This window comes from Lagenorhynchus albirostris, chromosome 3 (assembly GCF_949774975.1).
Source record: "Lagenorhynchus albirostris chromosome 3, mLagAlb1.1, whole genome shotgun sequence".
Lineage (NCBI taxonomy): Eukaryota > Metazoa > Chordata > Mammalia > Artiodactyla > Delphinidae > Lagenorhynchus > Lagenorhynchus albirostris.
Window position 1 is genome coordinate 88,951,280 of NC_083097.1, and position 27,368 is coordinate 88,978,647.

Genomic DNA, 27,368 nt, shown 5'->3' on the forward strand with positions numbered 1-27,368 from the left:
TGAAAACTTCCCTAACATGGGAAAGGAAATAGCCACCCAAGTCCAGGAAGTGCAGTGAGTTCCATACAGGATAAACCCAAGGAGAAACACACCAACATAGTAATCAAATTGGCAAAAAAATAAAAACAAAGATAAATTATTGAAAGCTGCAAGGGAAAAACGACAAATAACATACAAGAGAACTCCCATAAGGTTAAAAGCTGATTTCTCAGCAGAAACTCTACAAGCCAGAAGGGAGTGGCATGATATACTTATAGTGATGAAAGGGAAGAACATACAACCAAGATTACTCTACCGGGAGAGGATCTCATTCAGATTTGATGGAGAAATCAAAAGCTTTACAGACAACCAAAAGCTAAGAGAATTCAGCACCACCAAACCAGCTCTGCAACAAATGCTAAAGGAACTTCTCTAAGTGGAAACACAAGAGAAGAAAAGGACCTACAAAAACAAACCCAAAACAATTAAGAAAATGGTAATAGGAACATATGTATTGATAATTACTTTAAACGTGAATGGATTAAATGCTCCAACCAAAAGACACAGGCTCGCTGAATGGATAGAAAAACAAGGCCCATATATATGCTGTCTACAAGAGACCTACTTCAGACCTAGGGACACATACAGACTGAAAGTGAGGGGATGGAAAAAGATATTCCATGCAAATGGAAATCAAAAGAAAGCTGGAGTAGCAATATTCATATCAGATAAAATAGACATTAAAATAAAGAATGTTACAAGAGACAAGGAAGGACACTACATAATGATCAAGCGATAAATCCAAGAAGATATAACAATTATAAATACATATGTACTCAATATAGGAGCACCTCCGTACATAAGGCAACTGCTAACAGCTATAAAAGAGGAAATCAACAACAGCACAATAATAGTGGGGGACCTCAATACCTCACTTACACCAATGGACAGATCATCCAGACAGAATATTAACAAGGAAACACAAGCTTTGAATGACACAATAGACCAGATAGATTTAACTGATATTTATAGGACATTCCATCCAAAACTATCATTTTCCACTTTCTTCTCAAGTGCACATGGAACATTCTCCAGGACTGATCATATCTTGGGTCACAGATGAAGCCTCAATAAATTTAAGAAAACTGAAATCATATCCACCATCTTTTCTGACCACAACGCTATGAGATTAGATACCAATTACAGGGGAATAAAATGTAAAAAACAAAAACACATGGAGGGTAACCAATACATTACTAAATAACCAAGAGGTCACTGAGGAAATCTAAAAATACCTAGAGACAAATGACAATGAAAACACGACAATCCAAAACGTATGGGATGCAGCAAAAGCAGTTCTAAGAGGGAATTTATAGCTATTCAAGCCTACCTCAAGAAACAAGAAAAACCCCAAATAAACAATCTAGCCTTACACCGAAAGGAACTAGAGAAAGAAGAACAAACAAAACCCCAAGTTAGCAGAAGGAAAGAAATCATAAAGATCAGAGCAGAAATAAATGAAATAGAAACAAAGAAAACAATAGCAAAGATCAATAAAACTAAAAGCTGGTTCTTTGAGAAGATAAACAAAATTGAGAAACCATTAGCCAGATTCATCAAGAAAAAGAGGGAGAGGACTCAAATCAATAAAATTAGAAATGAAAAAGGAGAAGTTACAACAGACACCACAGAAATACAAAGCATCCTAAGAGATTACTACAAGCAACTCTATGCCAATAAAATGGATAACCTGGAAGAAATGGAAAAATTCTTAGAAAGGTATAACCTTCTAAGATTGAACCAGGAAGAAATGGAAAATATGAACAGACAAACCACAAGTAATGAAATTCAAACTGTGATTTAAAATCTTCCAACAAATAAGAGGACCAGATGGCTTCACAAGTGAATTCTATCAAACACTTAAAGAAGAGCTAACACCCATCCTTCTCAAACTCTTCCAAAAAATTGTAGAGGAAAGAAAACTTCCCAACTCATTCTATGAGGCCACCATCACCCTGATACCAAAACCAGACAAAGATACTACAAAAAAATAAAAAGAAAAGAAAATTACAGACCAATATCACTGATGAACATAGATGCAAAAATCCTCAACAAAATACTAGCAAACAGAATCCAACAACACACTAAAAGGATCATACACCATGATCCAGTAGGATTTATCCCAGGGATGCAAGGATTCTTCAATATAAGGAGATCAATCAATGGGATACACCATATTAACAAATTGAAGAATAAAAACCACATTATCATCTCAATAGATGTGGAAAAAACTTTTGACAACATTCAACACCATTTATGATAAAAACTCTCCACAAAGTGGGCATAGAGGGAACCTACCTCAACATACTAAAGGTCATATACGACAAACCCACAGCAAACATCATTCTCAATGGTGAAAAACTGAAAGCATTTCCTCTAAGATCAGGAACAAGACAAGGATGTCCACTCTCATCTCTGTTAATCAACATAGTTGCTGAAGTCCCAGCCACAGCAATCAGAGAAGAGAGAGAAATAAAAGGAATCCAAACTGGAAAAGAAGAAGTAAAACTGTTACTGTTTGCAGATGACATGAGACTATACATAGTAAATCCTAAAGATGCCACCAGAATACTAGAGCCAATCAATGAATTTGGTAAGGTTGCAGGATACAAAATTAATGCACAGAAATGTCTTGCATTCCTATATACTAACAATGAAAGAACAGAAAGAGAAATTAAAGAAACAATCTCATGTACTATTGCAACAAAAAGAATAAAATACCTAGGAATAAACCTACCTAAGGAGGTAAAACACCTGTACTCAGAAAACTATAAGACACTGATGAAAGAAATCAGAGATGACACAAACAGATGGAGAGATATACCATGTCCTTGGATTGGAAGAATCAATAATGTGAAAATGAGTATACTACCAAAGCAATCTACAGATTCAATACAATCCCCATCAAGTTACCAATGGCATTTTTTACAGAACTAGAACAAAAAAAATCTTAAAATTTGTATGGAGACACAAAAGACTCTGAATAGCCAAAGCAGTCTTGAGGGAAAAAAACGGAGCTGGAGGAATCAGATGCCCTGACTTCAAACTATACTACAAAGCTACAGTCATCAAGACAATATGGTACTGGCACAAAAACAGAAACATAGATCAGTGGAACATGATAGAAAGCCCAGAGATAAACCCACACACCTATGGTCAACTAATCTATGACAAAGGAGGCAAGGATATACAATGGAGAAAAGACAGTCTCTTCAATAAGTGGTGCTGGGAAAACTGGACAGCTACATGTAAAAGAATGAAATTAGAACACTCCCTAACACCATACACAAAAATAAACTCAAAATACATTAGAGACCTAAATGTAAGACTGGACATTATAAAACTCTTAGAGGAAAACATAGGAAGAACACTCTGACATAAATCACAGCAAGATCTTTTTTGATCTACCTCCTAGAGTAATGGAAATAAAAACAAAGATAAACAATGGGAACGTAATGAAACGTAAAAGCTTTTGCAAAGCAAAGGAAACTACAAACAAGACGAAAAGACAACCCTCAGAATGGGAGAAAATATTTGCAACTGAGTCAACGGAGAAAGGATTAATCTCCAAAATATATAAACAGCTCATGCAGTAAAAAAACAAACAACCCAATCCAAAAATGGGCCGAAGACCTAAATAGACATTTCTCCTAAGAGGACATACAGATGGCCAATAAGCACATGAAAAGCTTCTCAACATCACTAATTATTAGGGAAATGCAAATCAAAACTACAATGAGGTATCACCTCACACCAGTTAGAATAGGCATCATCAGAAATTCTACAAACAACAAATTCTGGAGAGTGGAGAAAATGGAACCCTCTTGCACTGCTGATGGGAATGTAAATTGATGCAGCCACTATGGAGAATAGTATGGAGGTTCCTTAAAAAACTAAAAATAGGACCAGGCGGAAGATGGCGGAAGAGTAAGACGCGGAGATCACCTACCTCCCCACAGATACACCAGAAATACATCTACACGTGGAACAGCTCCTACAGAACACCTACTGAAGGCTGGCAGAAGACCTCAGACCTCCCAAAAGGCAAGAAGCTCCCCACATACCTGGGTAGGGCAAAAGAAAAAAAGAAAAAACAGAGACAAAAGAATAGGGACGGCACCTGCACCAGTGGGAGGGAGCTGTGAAGGAGGAAAAGTTTCCACACACTAGGAAGCCCCTTCGCGGGCGGAGACTGCGGGAGGCGGAGGGGGGAGCTTCGAAGCCGCGGAGGAGTGCACAGCAACGGGTGCGGAGGGCAAAGCGGAGAGATTCCCGCACAGAGGATCGGCGCCGACCGGCACTCACCAGCCCGAGAGGCTTGTCTGCTCACCCGCCGGGGCGGGCGGGGCTGCGAGCTAAGGCTCGGGTTTCAGTTTCGGACGGAGCACAGGGAGAGGACTGGGGTTGGCGACTTGAACATAGCCTGAAGGGGTTAGTGCACCACAGCTAGCCGGGAGGGAGTCCGGGGAAAAGTCTGCACCTGCCGAAGAGGCAGGAGACTTTTCCTTCCCTCTTTGTTTCCTGGGGCGTGAGGAGAGGGGTTTAAAAACGCTGCTTAAAGGAACTCCAGAGACGGGCGCGAGCCGCGGTTGAAAGCGCGGACCCCAGAGACGGGCGCGAGCCGCGGCTGAAAGCGCGGAGTCCAGAGACGGGCGGGAGACGTTAAGGCTGCTGCTGCCGCCACCAAGGGGCCTCTGTGCGAGCACAGGTCACTCTCCACACCCCTCTTCCGCGGAGCCTGTGCAGCCCGCCACTGCCAGGGTCCCGGGATCCAGGGACAACTTCCCCGGGAGAACGCACATTGTGCCTCAGGCTGGTGCAAAGTCACGCCGGCCTTTGCCGCCGCAGGCCCGCCCCGCACTCCGTGCCCCTCCCTCCCCGCCGGCCTGAGTGCGCAAGAGCCCCCGAATCACCGGCTCTTTTAACCCCATCCTGTCTGAGCAAAAAACAGACGCCCTCCAGCGACCTACACGCAGTGGCAGGGCCAAATCCAAAGCTGAGCCCTGGGAGCTGTGAGAACAAAGAAGAGAAAGGGAAATCTCTCCCAGCAGCCTCAGAAGCAGCGGATTAAAGCTCCACAATCAACTTGATATACCCTGCATCTGTGGAATACCTGAATAGACAACCAATCATCCCAAATTAAGGAAGTGGACTTTAGGAGCAAGATTTATGATTTTTTCCCTTTGCCTCTTTTTGTGAATGTGTATGTGTATGCTTCTGTGTGAGATCTTGTCTGTATAGTCTTGCTTCCACCATTTGTCCTAGGGTTCTATCCGTCCATGTTTTTTTTTTAATTTTTTTTCTTAATAATTAATTTTAATAACGTTATTATACTTTACCTTCGTTCTTTCTTTCTTTCTTTCTTTCTTTCTTTCTTTCTTTCTTTCTTTCCTTCCTTCCTTCCCTCCTTTAGACAACGAATCATCCCAAATTGAGGAGGTGGTCTCTGACAGCAAGATTTATGATTTTTCCCCATTTACCTCTTTTAGTGAGGGTGTATGTGTATGCTTCTGTGTAAGATTTTGTCAGTATAGCTTTGCTTCCAACATTTGTCCTAAGATTCTATCCATCCCTTTTTTTTTCTAAATAAGAATTTTTTAATTCAATAACTTTATTATACTTTATTTTATTTTTACTGTATCTTCTTTCTTTCTGTCTTTTTTCCTTCTTTCCCTCCTTCCTTCCTTCCTCCCTCCCTCCCTCCCTCCCTCCTTTCTTTCCTTCTTGCCTTCTTTCCTTCTTTGCTTCTTTCTTTCTTTCTTCCTTCCTACCCTCCTTTCCTTCTTTCTTTCCTCATACTTCTACTAATTCCCTCTACTTTTTCTCCCTTTTATCCTGAGCCGTGTGGATGAAAAACTCTTGGTGCTCCAGCCAGGAGGCAGGGCTCTGCCTCTGAGGTAGGAGAGCCAACTTCAGGACACTGGTCAACAAGAGAACTCCCAGCTCCACATAATATCAAACGGTGAAAATCTCCCAGAGACCTCCATCTTAACACCAGCACCCAGCTTCACTCAACGACCAGCAAGCCACAGTGCTGGAAAACCTATGCCAAACAACTAGCAAAACAGGAACACAACCCCACCCATTAGCAGAGAGGCTGCCTAAATACATAATAAGGCCACAGACACCCGAAAACACACCACCAGATGTGAACCTGCCCACTAGAGAGACAAGATCCAGCCTCATCCACCACAACACAGGCACTAGTCCCCTCCACAAGGAAGCCTACACAACCCACTGAACCAACCTTAGCCACTGGAGACAGACATCAAAAACAGGAGGAACTACAAACCTGCAGCCTGCAAAAAGGAGACCCCAAACACAGTAAGATAAGCAAAATGAGAAGACAGAAAAACACACAGCAGATAAAGAAGCAAGATAAAAATGCACCAGACCTAACAAATGAAGAGGAAATAGGCAGTCTACCTGAAAAAGAATTCAGAATAATGATAGTAAGGTTGATCCGAAATCTTGGAGATAGAATGGACAATAGAATGGACAAAATGCAAGAATCATTATTAACAAGGACCTAGAAGAACTAAAGATGAAACAAGCAACGATGAACAACACAATAAATGAAATTAAAAGTACTCTAGATGGGATCAATAGCAGAATAACTGAGGCAGAAGAACGGATAAGTGACCTGGAAGATAAAATAGTGGAAATAACTACTGCAGAGCAGAATAAAGAAAAAAGAATGAAAAGAATTGAGGACAGTCTCAGAGACCTCTGGGACAACATTAAACGCACCAACATTCGAATTATAGGGGTTCCAGAAGAAGAAGAGAAAAAGAAAGGGACTGAGAAAATATTTGAAGAGATTATAGTTGAAAACTTCCCTAATATGGGAAAGGAAATAGTTAATCAAGTCCAGGAAGCACAGAGAGTCCCATACAGGATAAATCCAAGAAGAAACACGCCAAGACACATATTAATCAAACTATCAAAAATTAAATACAAAGAAAACATATTAAAAGCAGGAAGGGAAAAACAACAAATAACACACAAGGGAATCCCCATAAGGTTAACAGCTGATCTTTCAGCAGAAACCCTACAAGCCAGAAGGGAGTGGCAGGACATACTGAAAGTGATGAAGGAGAAAAACCTGCAGCCAAGACTACTCTACCCAACAAGGATCTCATTCAGATTTGATGGAGAAATTAAAACCTTTACAGACAAGCAAAAGCTGAGAGAGTTCAGCACCACCAAACCAGCTTTACAACAAATGCTAAAGGATCTTCTCTAGGCAAGAAACACAAGAGAAGGAAAAGACCTATAATAACGAACCCAAAACAATTTAGAAAATGGGAATAGGAATATACATATTGATAATTACCTTAAATGTAAATGGACTAAATGCTCCCACCAAAAGACACAGATTAGCTGAATGGATACAAAAACAAGACCCTTATATAAGCTGTCTACAACAGACCCACTTCAGACCTAGAGACACATACAGACTGAAAGTAAGGGGATGGAAAAAGATATTCCATGCAAATGGAAACCGAAAGAAAGCTGGAGTAGCAATTCTCATATCAGACAAAATAGACTTTAAAATAAGGACTATTAAAAGAGACAAAGAAGGACACTACATAATGATCAAGGGATCGATCCAAGAAGAAGATATAACAACTGTAAATATTTATGCACCCAACATAGGAGCACCTCAATACATAAGGCAAATACTAACAGCCATAAAAGGGGAAATCGACAGTAACACATTCATAGTAGGGGACTTAAACACCCCACTTTCACCCACGGACAGATCATCCAAAATGAAAATAAATAAGGAAACACAAGCTTTAAATGATACATTAAACAAGATGGACTTAATTGATATTTATAGGACACTCCATCCAAAAACAACAGAATACACATTTTTCTCAAGTGCTCATGGAACATTCTCCAGGATAGATCATATCTTAGGTCACAAATCAAGCCTTGGTAAATTTAAGAAAATTGAAATTGTATCAAGTATCTTTTCTGACCACAACGCCATGAGACTAGATATCAATTACAGGAAAAGATCTGTAAAAAATACAAACACATGGAGGCTAAACAATACACTACTTAATAATGAAGTGATCACTGAAGAAATCAAAGAGGAAATCAAAAAATACCTAGAAACAAATGACAATGGAGACACAACGACCCAAAACCTGTGGGATGCAGCAAAAGCAGTTCTAAGGGGGAAGTTTATAGCAATACAAGCCCACCTTAAGAAGCAGGAAACATCTCGAATAAACAACCTAACCTTGCACCTCAAGCAATTAGAGAAAGAAGAACAAAAAAACCCCAAAGCTAGCAGAAGGAAAGAAATCATAAAAACCAGATCAGAAATAAATGAAAAAGAAATGAAGGAAACAATAGCAAAGATCAATAAAACTAAAAGCTGGTTCTTTGAGAAGATAAACAAAATAGATAAACCACTCGCCAGACTCATCAAGAAAAAAAGGGAGAAGACTCAAATCAATAGAATTAGAAATGAAAAAGGAGAGGTAACAACTGACACTGCAGAGATAAAAGAGATCATGAGAGATTACTACAAGCAACTATATGCCAATAAACTGGACAATCTGGAAGAAATGGACAAATTCTTAGAAATGCACAACGTGCCAAGACTGAATCAGGAAGAAATAGAAAATATGAACAGACCAATCACAAGCACTGAAATTGAAACTCTGATTAAAAATCTTCCAACAAAGAAAAGCCCAGGACCAGATGGCTTCACAGGCGAATTCTATCAAACATTTAGAGAAGAGCTAACACCTATCCTTCTCAAACTCTTCCAAAATATAGCAGAGGGAGGAACACTCCCAAACTCCTTCTACGAGGCCACCATCACCTTGATACCAAAACCAGACAAGGATGTCACAAAGAAAGAAAACTACAGGCCAATATCACTGATGCACATAGATGCAAAAATCCTCAACAAAATACTAGCAAACAGAATCCAACAGCACATTAAAAGGATCATACACCATGATCAAGTGGGGTTTATTCCAGGAATGCAAGGATTCTTCAATATACGCAAATCTATCAATGTGATAACCCATATTAACAAACTGAAGGAGAAAAACCATATGATCATCTCAATAGATGCAGAGAAAGCTTTTGACAAAATTCAACACCCATTTATGATAAAAACCCTGCAGAAAGTATGCATAGAGGGAACTTTCCTCAACATAATAAAGGCCATATATTACAAGCCCACAGCAAACATCATCCTCAATGGTGAAAAACAAAGCATTTCCACTAAGATCAGGAAAAAGACAAGGTTGCCCACTCTCACAAATCTTATTCAACATAGTTTTGGAAGTTTTAGCCACAGCAATCAGAGAAGAAAAGGAAATAAAAGGAATCCAAATCGGAAAAGAAGAAGTAAAGCTGTCACTGTTTGCAGATGACATGATACTATACATAGAGAACCCTAAAGATGCTATCAGAAAACTACTAGAGCTAATCAATGAATTTGGTAAAGTGGCAGGATACAAAATTAATGCACAGAAATCTCTGGCATTCCTATATACTAATGATGAAAAATCTGAAAGTGAAATCAAGAAAACACTCCCATTTACCATTGCAACAAAAAGAATAAAATATCTAGGAATAAACCTACCTAAGGAGACAAAAGACCTGTATGCAGAAAATTATAAGACACTGATGAAAGAAATTAAAGATGATACAAATAGATGGAGAGATATACCATGTTCTTGGATTGGAAGAATCAACATTGTGAAAATGACTCTACTACCCAAGGCAATCTATAGATTCAATGCAATCCCTATCAAACTACCACTGGCATTTTTCACAGAACTAGAACAAAAAATTTTGCAATTTGTATGGAAACACAAAAGACCCCGAATAGCCAAAGCAATCTTGAGAACGAAAGAAGGAACTGGAGGAATCAGGCTCCCTGACTTCAGACTATACTACAAAGCTACAGTTATCAAGACGGTATGGTACTGGCACAAAAACAGAAAGATAGATCAATGGAACAGGATAGAAAGCCCAGAGATAAACCCATGCACATATGGACACCTTATCTTTGATAAAGGTGGCAGTAATGTACAGTGGAGAAAGGACAGCCTCTTCAATAAGTGGTGCTGGGAAAACTGGACAGGTACATGTAAAAGTATGAGATTAGATCACTCCCTAACACCATACACAAAAATAAGCTCAAAATGTATTAAAGACCTAAATGTAAGGCCAGAAACTATCAAACTCTTAGAGGAAAATATAGGCAGAACACTCTATGACATAAATCACAGCAAGATCCTTTCTGACCCACCTCCTAGAGTAATGGAAATAAAAACAAAAATAAACAAATGGGACCTAATGAAACTTCAAAGCTTTTGCACAGCAAAGGAAACCATAAACAAGACCAAAAGACAGCCCTCAGAATGGGAGAAAATATTTGCAAATGAAGCAACTGACAAAGGATTAATCTCCAAAATTTACAAACAGCTCATGCAGCTCAATAACAAGAAAACAAACAACCCAATCCAAAAATGGGCAGAAGACCTAAATAGACATTTCTCCAAAGAAGATATAGACTGCCAACAAACACATGAAAGAATGCTCAACATCATTAATCATTAGAGAAATGCAAATCAAAACTACAATGAGATATCATCTCACACCAGTCAGAATGGCCATCATCAAAAAATCTAGAAACAATAAATGCTGGAGAGGGTGTGGACAAAAGGGAACACTCTTGCACTGCTGGTGGGAATGTGAATTGGTTCAGCCACTATGGAGAACAGTATGGAGGTTCCTTAAAAAACTACAAATAGAACTACCATATGACCCAGCAATCCCACTACTGGGCATATACCCTGAGAAAACCATAATTCAAAAAGAGTCATGTACCAAAATGTTCATTGCAGCTCTATTTACAATAGCCCGGAGATGGAAACAACCTATGTGCCCATCATCGGATGAATGGATAAAGAAGATGTGGCACATATGTACAATGGAATATTACTCAGACATAAAAAGAAACGAAATTGAGCTATTTGTAATGAGGTGGATAGACCTAGAGTCTGTCATACAGAGTGAAGTAAGTCAGAAAGAAAAAGACAAATACCGTATGCTAACACATATATATGGAATTTAAGGGAAAAAAATGTCATGAAGAACCTAGGGGTAAGGCAGGAATAAAGACACAGACCTCCTAGAGAACGGACTTGAGGCTATGGGGAGGGGGAAGGGTGAGCCGTGACAGGGCGAGAGAGAGTCATGGACATATACACACTAACAAACGTAGTAAGGTAGATAGCTAGTGGGAAGCAGCCACATGGCACAGGGATCCTGGATCGGTGCTTTGTGACAGCCTGGAGGGGTGGGATAGGGAGGGTGGGAGGGAGGGAGACGCAAGAGGGAAGAGATATGGGAACATATGTATATGTATAACTGATTCACTTTGTTATAAAGCAGAAACTAACACACCATTGTAAAGCAACTGTACCCCAATAAAGATGTTAAAAAAAATAAAAAATAAAGGAGATCACACTATTAAAAAAAAAAAAAACTAAAAATAGAATTACCATATGACCCAGCAATCACACTGCTGGGCATATACCCAGAGAAAACCATAAATTAAAAAGACACATGCACCCCAATGTTCCTTGCAGAACTATTTACAATAGCCAGGTCATGGAAGCAACCTAAATGCCCATCAACAGACGAATGGATAAACAAGATGTGGTACATATATACAGTGGAATATTACTCAGCCATAAAAAGGAACGAAACTGGGTCATTTGTAGAGACGTGGATGAATCTAGAGACTGTCATACAGAGTGCAGTAAGTCAGAAATAGAAAAACAAATATCGTATATTAGCACATATATGTGGAACCCAGCAAAATGGTACAGATGAACTGGTTTGCAGGGCAGAAATTGAGACACAGATGTAGAGAACGTATGGACACCAAGGGGGGAAAGTGGCAGGGGGGTGGGGGGGATTGACATGTATACACTGATGTGTATAAAATGGATGACTAATAAGAACCTGTTGTATAAAAAATAAATAAAATTCAAAGAAAAATTAGTAGCATTTCTATACACCAACAATAAATTACCTGAAAAAGAAAATGATCCCTTTTACAATTGCATCAAAAACAATAAAATACTTAGGAATCAATTTAGCCAAGGAGGTAAAAGATCTCTACACCGAAAACTACAAGATATTGATGCACGAAATTGAAGAAGACACAAATAAATGGAAAGTTATCCTACATTCACGTATTGGAAGAATATCATTAAAATGTCCATACTACCCAATGCCATTTACAGATTCAATGCGATCCCTATCAAAATTCCAACGGCATTTTTTACAGAAGTAGAAAAATCAATCCTAAAATGTATATGGGAACACAAAAGACCCTGAACAGCCAAAGAAAAACTGAAAAAGAACAACAAATCAGGAGGCATCATGATTCCAGATTTCAAGCTATATTATAAAGCTGTAGTAACCAAAATAGTAAGGTACTGGCATAAACACACACACACAGACACACAGAACAGAATTGAGGGCCCAGAAATAAACCAATGCATATATGGTCAACTAATATTTGACAGTGGGGCAAGAATACTCAAATAGAGAAAAGAACATCTCTTCAATAAGTAGTGCTGGGAAATTGAATATGTAAAAGAATGAAACTAGACCCCTATCTTACACCTCACAAAAATTAACTTGAAATGGATTAAAGAGGTAAATGTAAGATTGGAAACCATAAAACTCCTAGAAGGAAACATGGGAAAAAGCTTCTTGACATAGGTCTTGGGAATGATTTTTTGGACATGAGATACAACTCCTAAATCACAAGCAACAAAATAAAAAATGAACAAGTTGACTATGTCAAAGTATTTTAAAATCTTCTGTACAGCAAAAGAAATGATCAATACAATTAAAAGACAACCTACAGAATGCCAAAAAATAGTTGTAAACCATATATCTGATAAGGAGTTAATACCTAAAATATACAAAGAACTCATACAACTCAATAGCAAAACCACAACCCAAATAATCCAGTTTCAAAATAGAGAAAGGAGCAAACTCATATAAAAAGATATCAGACTTGCAGTTATTATAGGTGGGAATTAGGGGGAGGTGATATTAGATGAAGGTGGTCAAAAAGCACAAACTTCCAGTTATAAGATAAATAAGTACTAGGAATGTAATATACAACATCATGACTATAGTTAATACCATTGTACATTATATATGAAAACTGTTAAGTGAATAAATCCTAAGAGTTCTCATCACAAGGAAAAACAAAACATTTTCTTCATTCTTTTTTGTATGTATGAGATGACGGGTGTTAACTAAACTTATTGTGGGTAATCACTTCACAATAAATGTGAATCAAATTATGCTGTTCACCTTAAATTCAGACAGTGCTGTATGTCAATTATATCTCAATAAAACTAGAAAAAAAAGACTTTATACTGTAACATTCCATTTCTTTGATATTCTGGAAAAGGAAAAAAATCATAGTGACAGAAAACAGATCATTGGTTGCCAGAGGGGGGACTGACTATTAGGGAGAAGAGGAAACTTTATGATGTGATGGAAATACTATTTATCTTGGTTGTGGGGGGATTATTATGCATCTGTATACATTTATCAAAACATTTCAACTGTGCTCTTTAAAAGGTGAATTTTATTGTATGTAAATATACCTCAGTAAACCTAACTTAAAAAAATTTGAGTGTGAAAGCAAATCATAGAAGAATCTATATAATATGAGCCCATTTACATAAAGATCAAAACTTTATATACAATTTATACTGTTTTGAGATAAATAAGTATTCAGTTAACATTATAACATAATAAACACAAAATTCCAAATAGTGCTTTTCTATGGAGGAAGAGAAGAGGTATAGGATCAGGAGAGGTAGGTAAGGTCTTCAAAAGTCTTCTTCATCCTCTGTCTCAGGGTGGATAATCTCTACATTATATCTATATTATTATTCTTTATTTCTTGTATACTATATATATATCTGTATATAACATAATAAAAATTTATTGGTTTAATATTTTTCCTATAGGGAAACAATGCTTGTAGTACCTTGTTTCTCTAATAAATGTGTCATATGTGCAGACAGCAGAGTTTTCTGCTGAAATGGGACAGCGGACCCATGGAATCACATGCTCTAGTTCTAAAATGTCTTTCAGGAAATCATCTCAAGACTTCCATCCATGTTAAAGAGGACGATCTCTACCTGGCAGGCCTGGGGGACAAAGAGGACACTTGGAAAGGTTGTCCTCTAATTTGAAAATAATTCCATCTTCTTGTTTTCTCTCAATAATGGCCAGAACTTTGCTTAAACATCTAGGTTCGGGAAAGATGACGGAAGAGTAAGACGGAGAGATCACCTTCCTCCCCACAGATACATCAGAAATACATCTACATGTGGAAAAACTCCTACAGAACACCTACTGAACGCTGGCAGAAGACCTCAGACCTCCCAAAAGGCAAGAAAGTCCCCAAGTACCTGGGTAGGACAAAAGAAAAAAGAATAAACAGAGACAAAAGGATAGGGACGGGACCTGCACCAGTGGGAGGGAGCTGTGAAGGAGGAAAGGTTTCCACACACTAGGAAGCCCCTTTGAGGGCGGAGACTGTGGGTGGCGGAGGGGGAAGCTTCAGAGCCGCAGAGGAGGGCACAGCAACAGGGGTGCGCAGGGAAAAATGGCGAGATTTCCGCAAAGAGGATCGGTGCCGACCAGCACTCAGCAGCCCGAGAGGCTTGTCTGCTCACCCGCCGGGACGGGAGGGGCTGGGAGCTCGGGCTTCAGTCGGATCCCAGGGAGAGGACTGGGGTTGGCAGCGAGAACACAGCCTGCAGAGGTTAGTGCACAACAGCTAGCCAGGAGGGAGTCCAGGGAAAAGTCTGGACCTGCCAAAGAGGCAAGAGACATTTTCTTCCCTCTTTGTTTCCTGGTGCGCGAGGAGAGGGGATTAAGAGTGCTGCTTAAAGGAGCTCCAGAGACGGGCGCAAGCCGCGGCTAAAAGCACGGACCCCAGAGACGGGCATAAGATGCTAAAGCTCTTGCTGCCGCCACCAAGAAGCCTGTGTGCGAGCACAGGTCACTCTCCACACCTCCCTTCCGGGGAGCCTGTGCAGCCCGCCACTGCCAGGGTCCCGGGATCCAGGGACAACTTCCCCGGGAGAACGCACGGCGCGCCTCAGGCTGGTGCAACATCACGCCGGCCTCTGCCGCTGCAGGCTCGTCTCACACTCCATACCCCTCCCTCCCCCTGCCTGAGTGAGCCAGAGCCCCCGAAACAGCTGCTTCTCTAACCCCGTCCTGTCTGAGCAAAGAACAGATGCCCTCCGGCGACCTACATGCAGAGGCGGGGCCAAATCCAAAGCTGAGCCCCGGGAGCTGTGAGAACAAAGAAGACAAAGGGAAATCTCTCCCAGCAGCCTCAGAAGCATCGGATTAAAGCTCCACAATCAACTTGATGTACCCTGCATCTGTGGAATACATGAATAGACAATGAATCATCCTAAATTGAAGAGGTGGACGTTGAGAGCAAGATTTATGATTTTTTCCCCTTTTCCTCTTTTTGTGAGTGTGTATGTGTATGCTTCTGTGTGAGATTCTGTCTGTATAGCTTTGCTTCCATTTGTCCTAGGGTTCTATCCGTCTGTTTTTTTCTTAATAATTATTTTTTTATTTCAATAACATTATTATATTTTATCTTACTTTATTTTATCTTCTTTCTTTCTTTTTTTCCATCCTTCCCTTCATCCTTCCTTCCTTCTTCCCGCCCTTCTTTCTCTCTTTCTTTCTACTTCAACTAATTCTTTCATTCTACTTTTTCTCCCTTTTATTCTGAGCCATGTGGATGAAAGGCTCTTGGTGCTGCAGCCAGGAGTCAGTGCTGTGCCTCTGAGGTGGGAGAGCCAACTTCACGACACTGGTCCACAAGAGACCTCCCAGCTCCACATAATATCAAATGGCAAAAATCTCCCAGAGATCTCCATCGCAACACCAGCACCCAGCTTCACTCAATGACCAGCAAGCTACAGTGCTGGACACCCTATGCCAAACAACTAGCAAGACAGGAACACATCCCCACCCATTAGCAGAAAGGCTGCCTAAAATCATAATAAATCCACAGACACCCCAAAACACACCACCAGACGTGGACCTGCCCACCAGACAGACAAGATCCAGCCTCATCCACCAGAACACAGGCACTAGTCCCCTCCACAAGGAAGCCTACACAACCCACTGAACCAACCTTAGCCACTGGAGACAGACACCAAGAATAGCGGGAACTACGAACCTGCAGCCTGCAAAGAGGAGATCCCAAACACAGTAAGATAAGCAAAATGAGAAGACAGAAAAACACACAGCAGATGAAGGAGCAAAATAAAAACCCACCAGACCCAACAAATGAGGAGGAAATAGGCAGTCTACCTGAAAAAGAATTCAGAATAATGATAGTAAAGATGATCCAAAATCTTGGAAATAGAATAGACAAAATGCAAGAAACATTTAACAAGGACCAAGAAGAAATAAAGATGAAACAAACAACGATGAACAACACAATAAATGAAATTAAAAATACTCTAGAAGGGATCAATAGCAGAATAACTGAGGCAGAACAACAGATAAGTGACCTGGAAGATAAAATAGTGGAAATAACTACTGCAGAGCAGAATAAAGGAAAAAGAATGAAAAGAACTGAAGACTCTCTCAGAGAGCTCTGGGATGATATTAAACGCACCAACATTCGAATTATAGGGGTTCCAGAAGAAAAAGAGAAACAGAAAGGGACTAAGAAAATATTTGAAGAGATTATAGTTGAAAACTTCCCTAATATGGGAAAGGAAATAGTTAATCAAGTCCAGGAAGCACAGAGAGTCCCATATAGGATAAATCCAAGGAGAAATACGCCAAGACACATATTAATCAAACTGTCAAAAATTAAATACAAAGAAAACATATTAAAAGCAGGAAGGGAAAAACAACAAATAACACACAAGGGAATCCCCATAAGGTTAACAGCTGATCTTTCAGCAGAGACTCTACAAGCCAGAAGGGAGTGGCAGGACATATTTAAAGTGATGAGGGAGAATAACCTGCAACCAAGATTACTCAACCCAGCAAGGATCTCATTCAGATTTGATGGGGAAATTAAAACTTTTACAGACAAGCAAAAGCTGAGACAGTTCAGCACCACCAAGCTTTACAACAAATGCTAAAGGAACTTCTCTAGGCAAGAAACACAAGAGAAGGAAAAGACCTACAATAACAAAGCCAAAACAATTAAGAAAATGGGAATAGGAACATACATATTGATAATTACCTTAAATGTAAATGGACTAAATGCTCCCACCAAAAGACACAGATTGGCTAAACTGGATACAAAAACAAGACCCATATATATGCTGTCTACAACAGACCCACGTCAGACCTAGAGACACATACAGACTGAAAGTAAGGGGATGGAAAAAGATATTCCATGAAAATGTATATCAAAAGAAAGCTGGAGTAGCAATTCTCATATGAGACAAAATAGACTTTAAAATAAAGACTATTAGAAGAGACAAAGGAGGACACTACATAACGATCAAGGGATCGATCCAAGAAGAAGATATAACAATTGTAAATATTTATGCACCCAACATAGGAGCACCTCAGTACATAAGGCAAATACTAACAGCCATAAAAAGGGAAATCGACAGTAACACATTCATAGTAGGGGACTTTACACTTTCACCAATGGACAGAACATCCAAAATGAAAATAAATAAGGAAACACAAGCTTTAAATGATACATTAAACAAGATGGACTTAATTAATATTTATAGGACATTCCATCCAAAAACAACAGAATACACTTTCTTCTCAAGTGCTCATGGAACATTCTCCAGGATAGATCATATCTTGGGTCACAAATCAAGCCTTGGTAAATGTAAGAATATTGAAATCATGTCAAGTATCTTTTCCAACCACAACACTATGAGACTAGATATCAATTACAGGAAAAGATCTGTAAAAAATACAAACACCTGGAGGCTAAAAAATACACTACTTAATAATGAAGTGATCACTGAAGAAATCAAACGGGTAATAAAAAAAATACCTAGAAACAAATGACAATGGAGACACGACGACACCAAACCTATGGGATGCAGCAAAAGCAGTTCTAAGAAGGAAGTTTATAGCAATACAATCCTACCTTAAGAAACACGAAATGTCTCGAACAAACAACCTAACCTTGTACCTAAAGCAATTAGAGAAAGAAGAACAACAAAACCCCAAAGTTAGCAGAAGGAAAGAGATCATAAAAATCAGATCAGAAATAAATGAAAAAGAAATGAAGGAAATGTTACCAAAGATCAATAAAACGAAAAGCTGGTTCTTTGAGAAGATAAACAAAATTGATAAACTATTAGCCAGACTCATCAAGAAAAAAAGGGAGAAGACTCAAATCAATAGAATTAGAAATGAAAAAGGAAAAGTAACAACTGACACTGCAGAAATACAAAAGATCATGAGAGATTACAACAAGCAACTCTATGCCAATAAAATGGACAACCTGGAAGAAATGGACAAATTCTTAGAAATGCACAACCTGCCAGGACTGAATCAGGAAGAAATAGAAAATATGAACAGACCAATCACATGTACTGAAATTGAAACTGTGATTAAAAATCTTCCAACAAACAAAAGCCCAGGAACAGATGGCTTCACAGGCGAATTCTATCAAACATTTAGAGAAGAGCTAACACCTATCCTTCTCAAACTTCTCCAAAATATAGCAGAGAGAGGAACACTCCCAAACTCCTTCTACGAGGCCACCATCACCCTGATACCAAAACCAGAGAAGGATGTCACAAAGAAAGAAAACTACAGGCCAATATCACTGATGCACATAGATGCAAAAAACCTCAACAATATACTAGCAAACAGAATCCAACAGCACATTAAAAGGATCATACACCATAATCAAGTGGGGTTTATTCCAGGAATGCAAGGATTCTTCAATATACGCAAATCAATCAACGTGATATACCATATTAACAAATTGAAGGAGAAAAACCATATGATCATCTCAATAGATGCAGAGAAAGCTTTTGACAAAATTCAACACCCATTTATATAAAAACCCAGCAGAAAGTAGGCATAGAGGGAACTTTCCTTAACATAATAAATGCCATATATGACAAACCCACAGCAAACATCATTCTCTATGGTGAAAAACAAAGTATTTCCACTAAGATCAGGAACAAGACAAGGTTGCCCACTCTCACAAATCTTATTCAACATAGTTTTGGAAGTTTTAGCCACAGCGATCAGAGAAGAAAAGGAAATAAAAGGAATCCAAATCGGAAAAGAAGAAGTAAAGCTGTCACTGTTTGCAGATGACATGATACTATACATAGAGAATCCTAAAGATGCTACCAGAAAACTACTAGAGCTAACCAATAAATTTGGTAAAGTAGCAGGATACAAAATTAATGCACAGAAATCTCTGGCATTCCTATATACTAATGATGAAAAATCTGAAAGTGAAATCAAGAAAACACTCCCATTTACCATTGCAACAAAAAGAATAAAATATCTAGGAATAAACCTACCTAAGGAGACAAAAGACCTGTATGCAGAAAATTATAAGACACTGATGAAAGAAATTAAAGATGATACAAATAGATGGAGAGATATACCATGTTCTTGGATTGGAAGAATCAACATTGTGAAAATGACTCTACTACCCAAAGCAATCTACAGGTTCAATGCAATCCCTATCAAACTACCACTGGCATTTTTCACAGGACTAGAACAAAAAAATTTCACAATTTCTATGGAAACAAAAAGACCCCGAATAGCCAAAGCAATCTTGAGAATGAAAAATGGAGCTGGAGGAATCAGGCTCCCTGACTTCAGACTATACTACAAAGCTACAGTCATCAAGACAGTATGGGACTGGCACAAAAACAGATATATAGATCAATGGAACAGGATAAAAAGCCCAGAGATAAACCCATGCACATATGGCCACCTTATCTTTGACAAAGGAGGCAGGAATGTACAGTGGAGAAAGGACAGCCTCTTCAATAAGTGGTGCTGGGAAAACTGGACAGGTACATGTAAAAATATGAGATTAGATCACTCCCTACCACCATACACAAAAATAAGCTCAAAATGGATTAAAGATCTAAATGTAAGGCCAGACATTATCAAACTCTTAGAGGAAAATATAGGCAGAACACTCTATGACATCAACCGCAGCAAGATCCTTTTTGACCCACCTCCTAGAAAAATGGAAATAAAAACAAAAATAAACAAATGGGACCTAATGAAACTTCAAAGATTTTGCACAGCAAAGGAAACCATAAACAAGAGAAAAAGACAGCCCTCAGAATGGGAGAAAATATTTGCTAATGAAGCAACTGACAAAGGATTAATTTCCAAAATTTACAAGCAGCTCTTGCAGCTCAATAACAAAAAAACAAACAACCCAATCCAAAAATGGGCAGAAGACCTAAATAGACATTTCTCCAAAGAAGATATAGACTGCCAACAAACACATGAAAGAATGCTCAACATCATTAATCATTAGAGAAATGCAAATCAAAACTACAATGAGATATCATCTCACACCAGTCAGAATGGCCATCATCAAAAAATCTAGAAACAATAAATGCTGGAGAGGGTGTGGAGAAAAAGGAACACTCTTGCACTGCTGGTGGGAATGTGAATTGGTTCAGCCACTATGGAGAACAGTATGGAGGTTCCTTAAAAAGCTAAAAATAGAACTACCATATGACCCAGCAATCCCACTACTGGGCATATACCCTGAGAAAACCATAATTCAAAAAGAGTCATGTACCAAAATGTTCATTGCAGCTCTATTTACAATAGCCCGGAGATGGAAACAACCTATGTGCCCATCATCGGAAGAATGGATAAAGAAGATGTGGCACATATATACAATGGAATATTACTCAGCCATAAAAAGAAATGAAATTGAGCTATTTGTAATGAGGTGGATAGACCTAGAGTCTGTCATACAGAGTGAAGTAAGTCAGAAAGAGAAAGACAAATACCGTATGCCAACACATATATATGGAATTTAAGAAAAAAAAATGTCATGAAGAACCTAGGGGTAAGGCAGGAATAAAGACGCAGACCTCCTAGAGAACGGACTTGAGGCTATGGGGAGGGGGAAGGGTGAGCCGTGACAGGGCGAGAGAGAGTCATGGACATATACACACTAACAAACGTAGTAAGGTAGATAGCTAGTGGGAAGCAGCCGCATGGCACAGGGATATTGGCTCGGTGCTTTGTGACAGCCTGGAAGGGTGGGGTAGGGAGGGTGGGAGGGAGGGAGACGCAAGAGGGAAGAGATATGGGAACATAGGTATATGTATAACTGATTCACTTTGTTATAAAGCAGAAACTAACACACCATTGTAAAGTAATTATACCCCAATAAAGATGTTTAAAAAAAAAATCATGAAATTTAAAAAAAAAAAATGTCATGAAGAACCTAGGGGTAAGACAGGAATAAAGACACAGACCTACTAGAGAACGGACTTGAGGATATGGGGAGGGGGAATGGTGAGCTGTGACAAAGCGAGAGAGAGGCATGAACATATATATACTACCAAACGTAAGGTAGATAGCTAGTGGGAAGCAGCCGCATAGCACAGGGAGATCAGCTCTGTGCTTTGTGACCACCTGGAGGGGTGGGATAGGGAGGGTGGGAGGGAGGGAGACGCAAGAGGGAAGAGATATGGGAACATATGTATATGTATAACTGATTCACTTTGTTATAAAGCAGAAACTAACACACCATTGTAAAGCAATTATACCCCAATAAAGATGTTAAAAAAAAATAAAAACATCTAGGTTCAAAGTGTTGAGCATGATACTTTGTTGACCTTAATTCCAGCACTCATGCTTGGCTATCTTGGTCCAGGCAAATTGAGGGACCAAAGGAGCTGTTGAGAGAGTGCACAGAGCACTGGGGAATACTAAGCAGATGTCCCAGCTTGGACAGCTTGCAGGGAAGTTTTGGCATGGAGCCTTCCTTCCCACTTCCAAATACCCTGCCCAAAAGTCTGGACTGTGTCACCTGCTCAATCCTCCTGAATTTGTCAATCTTTCTACATTTATTCTTTTTTTTTTTTTTTTTTTTGCGGTACGCAGGCCTCTCACTCTTGTGGCCTCTACCGTTGTGGAGCACAGGCTCCGGACGCACAGGCTCAGTGGCCATGGCTCACGGGCCCAGCCGCTCCACGGCATGTGGGATCTTCCCGGACCAGGGCACGAACCCGTGTCCCCTGCATCTGCAGGAGGACTCTCAACCACTGCGCCACCAGGGAAGCCCTCCACATTTATTCTTAAACTGCCTGTTGGCTGAGCTACCATACAGCCTCCTCTGTCCCTTGGAATAGATCAGATGCTTCATAAGTGTGGACTATGACAACACAAACAGAAATGAAAGTCATGAAAATGGTCCAGTGACCTCAGGACCGGCCAGGCAACAGAGTGGAAGCTGGGCAGTCACTAACTGTTAAAAAAGTCTGTGCAATACTCAAACTCCCGCCTAATAAGAGAAATGAAAATGAAGGCTACATTGAAATACCATTTCTTTCCTTTCAGATCAGCAAAATTCAACACTTCAAAACAATTTAAAAAAGAAACAAGCAGATTCTAAAATATATATGAAAGTTTAAATGGCCTAGAATATCCAAAGCAATCCTATAAAAGAACAAAAGTAGGAGGACTTATACTAAGATGTCTATACTGGCATAAGGACTGACAAAAAGATAAATGGAACATAATGGAACCCAGAAATTGACCTCAAATTATATACTCAATTGTTGACAAAGGCATCAAAGTAATACAATGGGAGAAAGAAAGTGTTCTCAACAAACAGCCCTGAACTAGCGGGATATGGAAAAACAAAGAACTTCTACCCCTACCTCAAATGATACTCAAAAATTGAGATGATACATAGACCCAAAATAATAGTTAAAGCCATAAAATTTTTAGAGGAAAATATAAGAGTTTGTGACTCAGTGAGGAGGTAGTCAAAAGTTTCTAGGACAGAAAAAGCAAAAACCTTAAAAAATTTTGTTAACTTGACTTCAAAATTAAAAACTTACACTCATCAAAAAGAGATAATGGGGCTTCCCTGGAGGCGCAGTGGTTGAGAGTCCGCCTGCCGATGCAGGGGACACGGGTTCGTGTCCCGGTCCGGGAAGATCCCACATGCCGCGGAGCGGCTGGGCCCGTGAGCCATGGCCACTGAGCCTGCGCATCCGGAGCCTGTGCTCCACAACGGGAGAGGCCACAACAGTGAGAGGCCCGCATACCGCAAAAAAAAAAAAAAAAAAAAAAAAAAAAAAAAAAAAAAAGAGAGATAATGAATAGGCAAACCTCAAACCAAGAGAAAATAATCACAAAACACTTATCTAACAGAACTTCTGCAACTCAATAATAAAAGACAACTCAATTTTTTTAATGGATAAAAGATCTTTTTAAAATAAAATTTTTTTTTAAATGGGCAAAAGAAACAGACCATTCACAAAAGAAGATGTGTGAATGGTGAATAGGTACTGAAAAGGCACCCAACATCATTAGTTATCAGGAAAATCAAAGTTAAAGTTGTAATTAAATACCAGAACACATCTACCAGAATGACTAAAATGATAGGCTGACGATACCAACTATTGACAAAGATGTGAAGCAACTGGAATACTCATACACTGCTGGTAGCATGTAAAATGGTGCAACATACACCTACCCTACAACCTGCCAATTCTACTCCTAAGTATTCACGCAAGAGAAATGAAAACATATGTCATAGGTTAACAAAAAATAGAATATTTATAGAGTGTTAGTAACCAAACACTAGAAAGAGACTAGGTGTCCATCAATAGGAGAATGAATAAACTGTCGTCTTTGGGGTAAGATATCCCAATACAAAGGGATCCTATTCAGCAATAAAAAAGAATGAATTACTGATCACCACAACATGAATGAACCTTAAAAGCATTACGCTACATGGAGAAAGCTTTATATAAAGGAGTATATACTATATGATTCCATTTATGTGAAGTTAAGCAAAACTTCTCTATGGTAGAAAAAAAAAATCAGAACAGTGGCTACCTCTGGGGTGGGAACAGGGATTGACTAAAAGTCATGTAGGAACATGGTTGGGAAATCATAATGTTCTATATCATGGTAGGGGGTTGGGTTTCACAGGGACATCCATTGCTCACAATCAGTAGGTGTACACTTAAGCTTTGTGCACTTCACTGTTTGTAAATTTTATATCAAAAGAGAAAATTCAACAAATACTGAACTCTAATAATATTCATGCTGTACAGGAGTGTGATGATGTCTGTGGTTTATTTTGAAATATTTTTTTTAAAGATGAACTGAAGGGTAGAGGAATGAAAAAATGAATAGGTATGTGATAAAACAAGTATAGAAAAGGGTTAATTATAGAATATAAATGATGGGCATATGGTTGATCTTACAACTGTTAAAAATCTTCCAACTTCGCTGTTTGTTAGAAATCTGTCATAATAAATGTTTTCTTAAAAGCAAGTTGAAGAACTTTAGATATAGTATGTGGTCTTTTATTTCAGAAATAGGAAGAAATAAGAATACATATAGTCTCTCCTTGCTTATATTTGTCTAGAGTAACACTAGAAAGATAAATGAGGAGGTTGATGAGGGCATGTCAGTGCACACCTTTAATATGATTTCACTGTTTGAAACATGAAAATATATAACCTATTCAAGACAATGAAACTTTTAAAAAGAAGACAGTTTGTCCATAGAAGGAATAAAGGCTTTGGGGATCTAGCTGATCAGCTCCTCATTTCTCCTGCCCTCACATGGTTGAAATCCACTCCTAAGGTCTTTAGGAGGAAAGAGAAAAGGCAGGTGGTTGAATTCTTGGACGTTCACCTTGAAATTTGGAAAGAGTGAGATTTCTGTCTTAGCTACACCTTTATCCTCCCTTCTGCCCTACATATACACTCACATCCACTCACACATAACCAAACACACACTCACCCACACTCACTCACTCATCGAGGAGTGTGCATGAATAGTACCAAGGAGCCATCTCCAGTGTCCCTGTGGCCTTCTCCCCCTGCCCATCCCCACACACCCCCGTTCTTTTCCTCCCCGCCCCCCACCCGCCAGCCTCCTCTCCTCGGGGCAAAGTTTTTTAGCCAGGCACACAGGCTGGCGATGGTGGAGAAGAAGGGGTGCTGCTGTGAAATGCTTGGCTCAGAAATGTGACTGAGCTGTAGTGATAACACGACCCTGGGGAAAGGAATCCCCAGCTCCTACCAGAGTTTTCGGAAGGCTCAGTAACCTAAAATTGATACACTGTTCAGCTGAATCCTGCCGCACATTTTCCCTCCCCTTCAAAAGTAAGTGCAGGGGACACGGGTTCGAGCCCTGGTCCAGGAAAATCCCACATGCCGCAGAGCAACCAAGCCCGTGCGCCACAACTACTGCACCTGCGCTCTAGAGCTCGCGAGCCACAACTACTGAAGCCCACACGCCTAGAGCCCGTGCTCCGCAACAAGAGAAGCCACCGCAATGAGAAGCCCGCGCACCACAATGAAGAGTAGACCCCGCTCGCCGCAACTAGAGAAAGCCCGCGTACAGCAACGAAGATCCAAGGCAGCCAAAAATAAATAAATAAATTTATTTAAAAAAAAAGTAAGCGCCTTGTCCAGCTGGCCCCAAACTGCCAGAGGAAAGAGAACACCCACCAGCAGGACAAGGAACTCGAGGGCAACCACCTCCTGTGCAGGTGGCTCTATACGCAGGGCCCTGGTCTACCAGATGCCAGCAGCAAAGTGAACCAGAGGGGTAAGGAATTTATGAGAGGACAGAATATTTGGAGAGATGAGAGAGAGAAAGCATTTTTCTTAGGTAGGTAGAACGCTTGTTAAGACTAATTATTCTGGGTAAAGGCCAGGGAAGGGCAAATACGTCGACCCCAGAGCTAAAAATTAGGACTATGAACAGCCGCCAAAACCCAGCTGATTACACTGCCTCTAAAGGAGACGGATCAGAGAAGAGATTAAACTCGAGCCGCGAATTTTAAGTCGTGGATGGGCTGTCTGTCAGGATCGGCTGACACCGCTAATGAAATCTGAATCTCTGTGGAAAGCCGCGGGGGATAATACAGAAGTAGAAAGAACGTCAAGAGGAGGCTGGCTTGAGAAACGAGTGTCCTGGGAGAAGCGAGATGTTAATTAATCAGCGAGCCTGCGGGAACCACCCGTGATCTTCCGCTTCCCCTTCCTGGAGCTGAGCCCGGTTCTGGGAGAGCCTGAGCCCTGAGGGCTAAATCTGGGGGAAGAGAAATCGCTGGAAGGAAAGAAAGGAATTAAAGAACGCAAACAAAAATAAAAGGGGCTGCTCTGGAGATCATTTTGCACAGGAGGGGCGTGGCCTCAGACGCTGCGGACAAGCTGCCCAGTGCAGCGCCCAGGCCGCACCTGGGGGCACGCACGCCCTGCAGGGCCTCCACCTTTGGGTCCTCTCTGGCTTTCAGCCCGGGCTTTGCCTGTTGTGGGGGTACACAATCCTACACTAGATGGGGCTGGCAAGATCCTGGCTCTCCGGCACGTACAGCCAAGCCTCAGTGGGATTCCCCTCCCCCTGCATTCGGGAACTAGGAATGATCCCATTTGCGCCAGAACAGGAGACATGTCCATCCTTACTTCTGCCAAGAAGACACTGCTCAGTGGGGCTCAGCAATATTATAGCCCCAGAGAGTGGTTATTTACCCAGTTCCCCATAGGCTGTCCTTGGAAGTGGCTACAGGGGCCTTCTTGACATAACCGGAACATCATGGAAAGGAACAGAAGAGACCGCAGGAACCCTACCCACTTTGCTCTGGTAAGTCTCCTCTTCCACCTCCCAAGCAGGCCAGCTCTGGGCAAAATTACTATGGGGAAGGGTGGGGCGACAGGGTGATCAGCGTTTCACTCTCCTGAACCCTTCCCCTGAGCTCTAGAAGCCTGGCACTCTCTTTCTTCATCTTGGCAATGGCTTCTGTTAGGGGAAGTTCTGCTATCAATTATTGTCACCTCAAAGTGAATGAGACAGTGGAGTCTATTAACAATTACGTGAGCTTTGGCATCAAATGATCTAGGTTCAAATCCCGGTGCCACCACACACTGTGAAGCGCTAAACAGATAACAGTCTCTTTGAACCTTGGGTCCTCCACCTGCAAAATAAAGATAATAATACCCACACCCGGTTGGTGTGCACTTTAATTAAGAGCAGTATGTGTAAAGGGG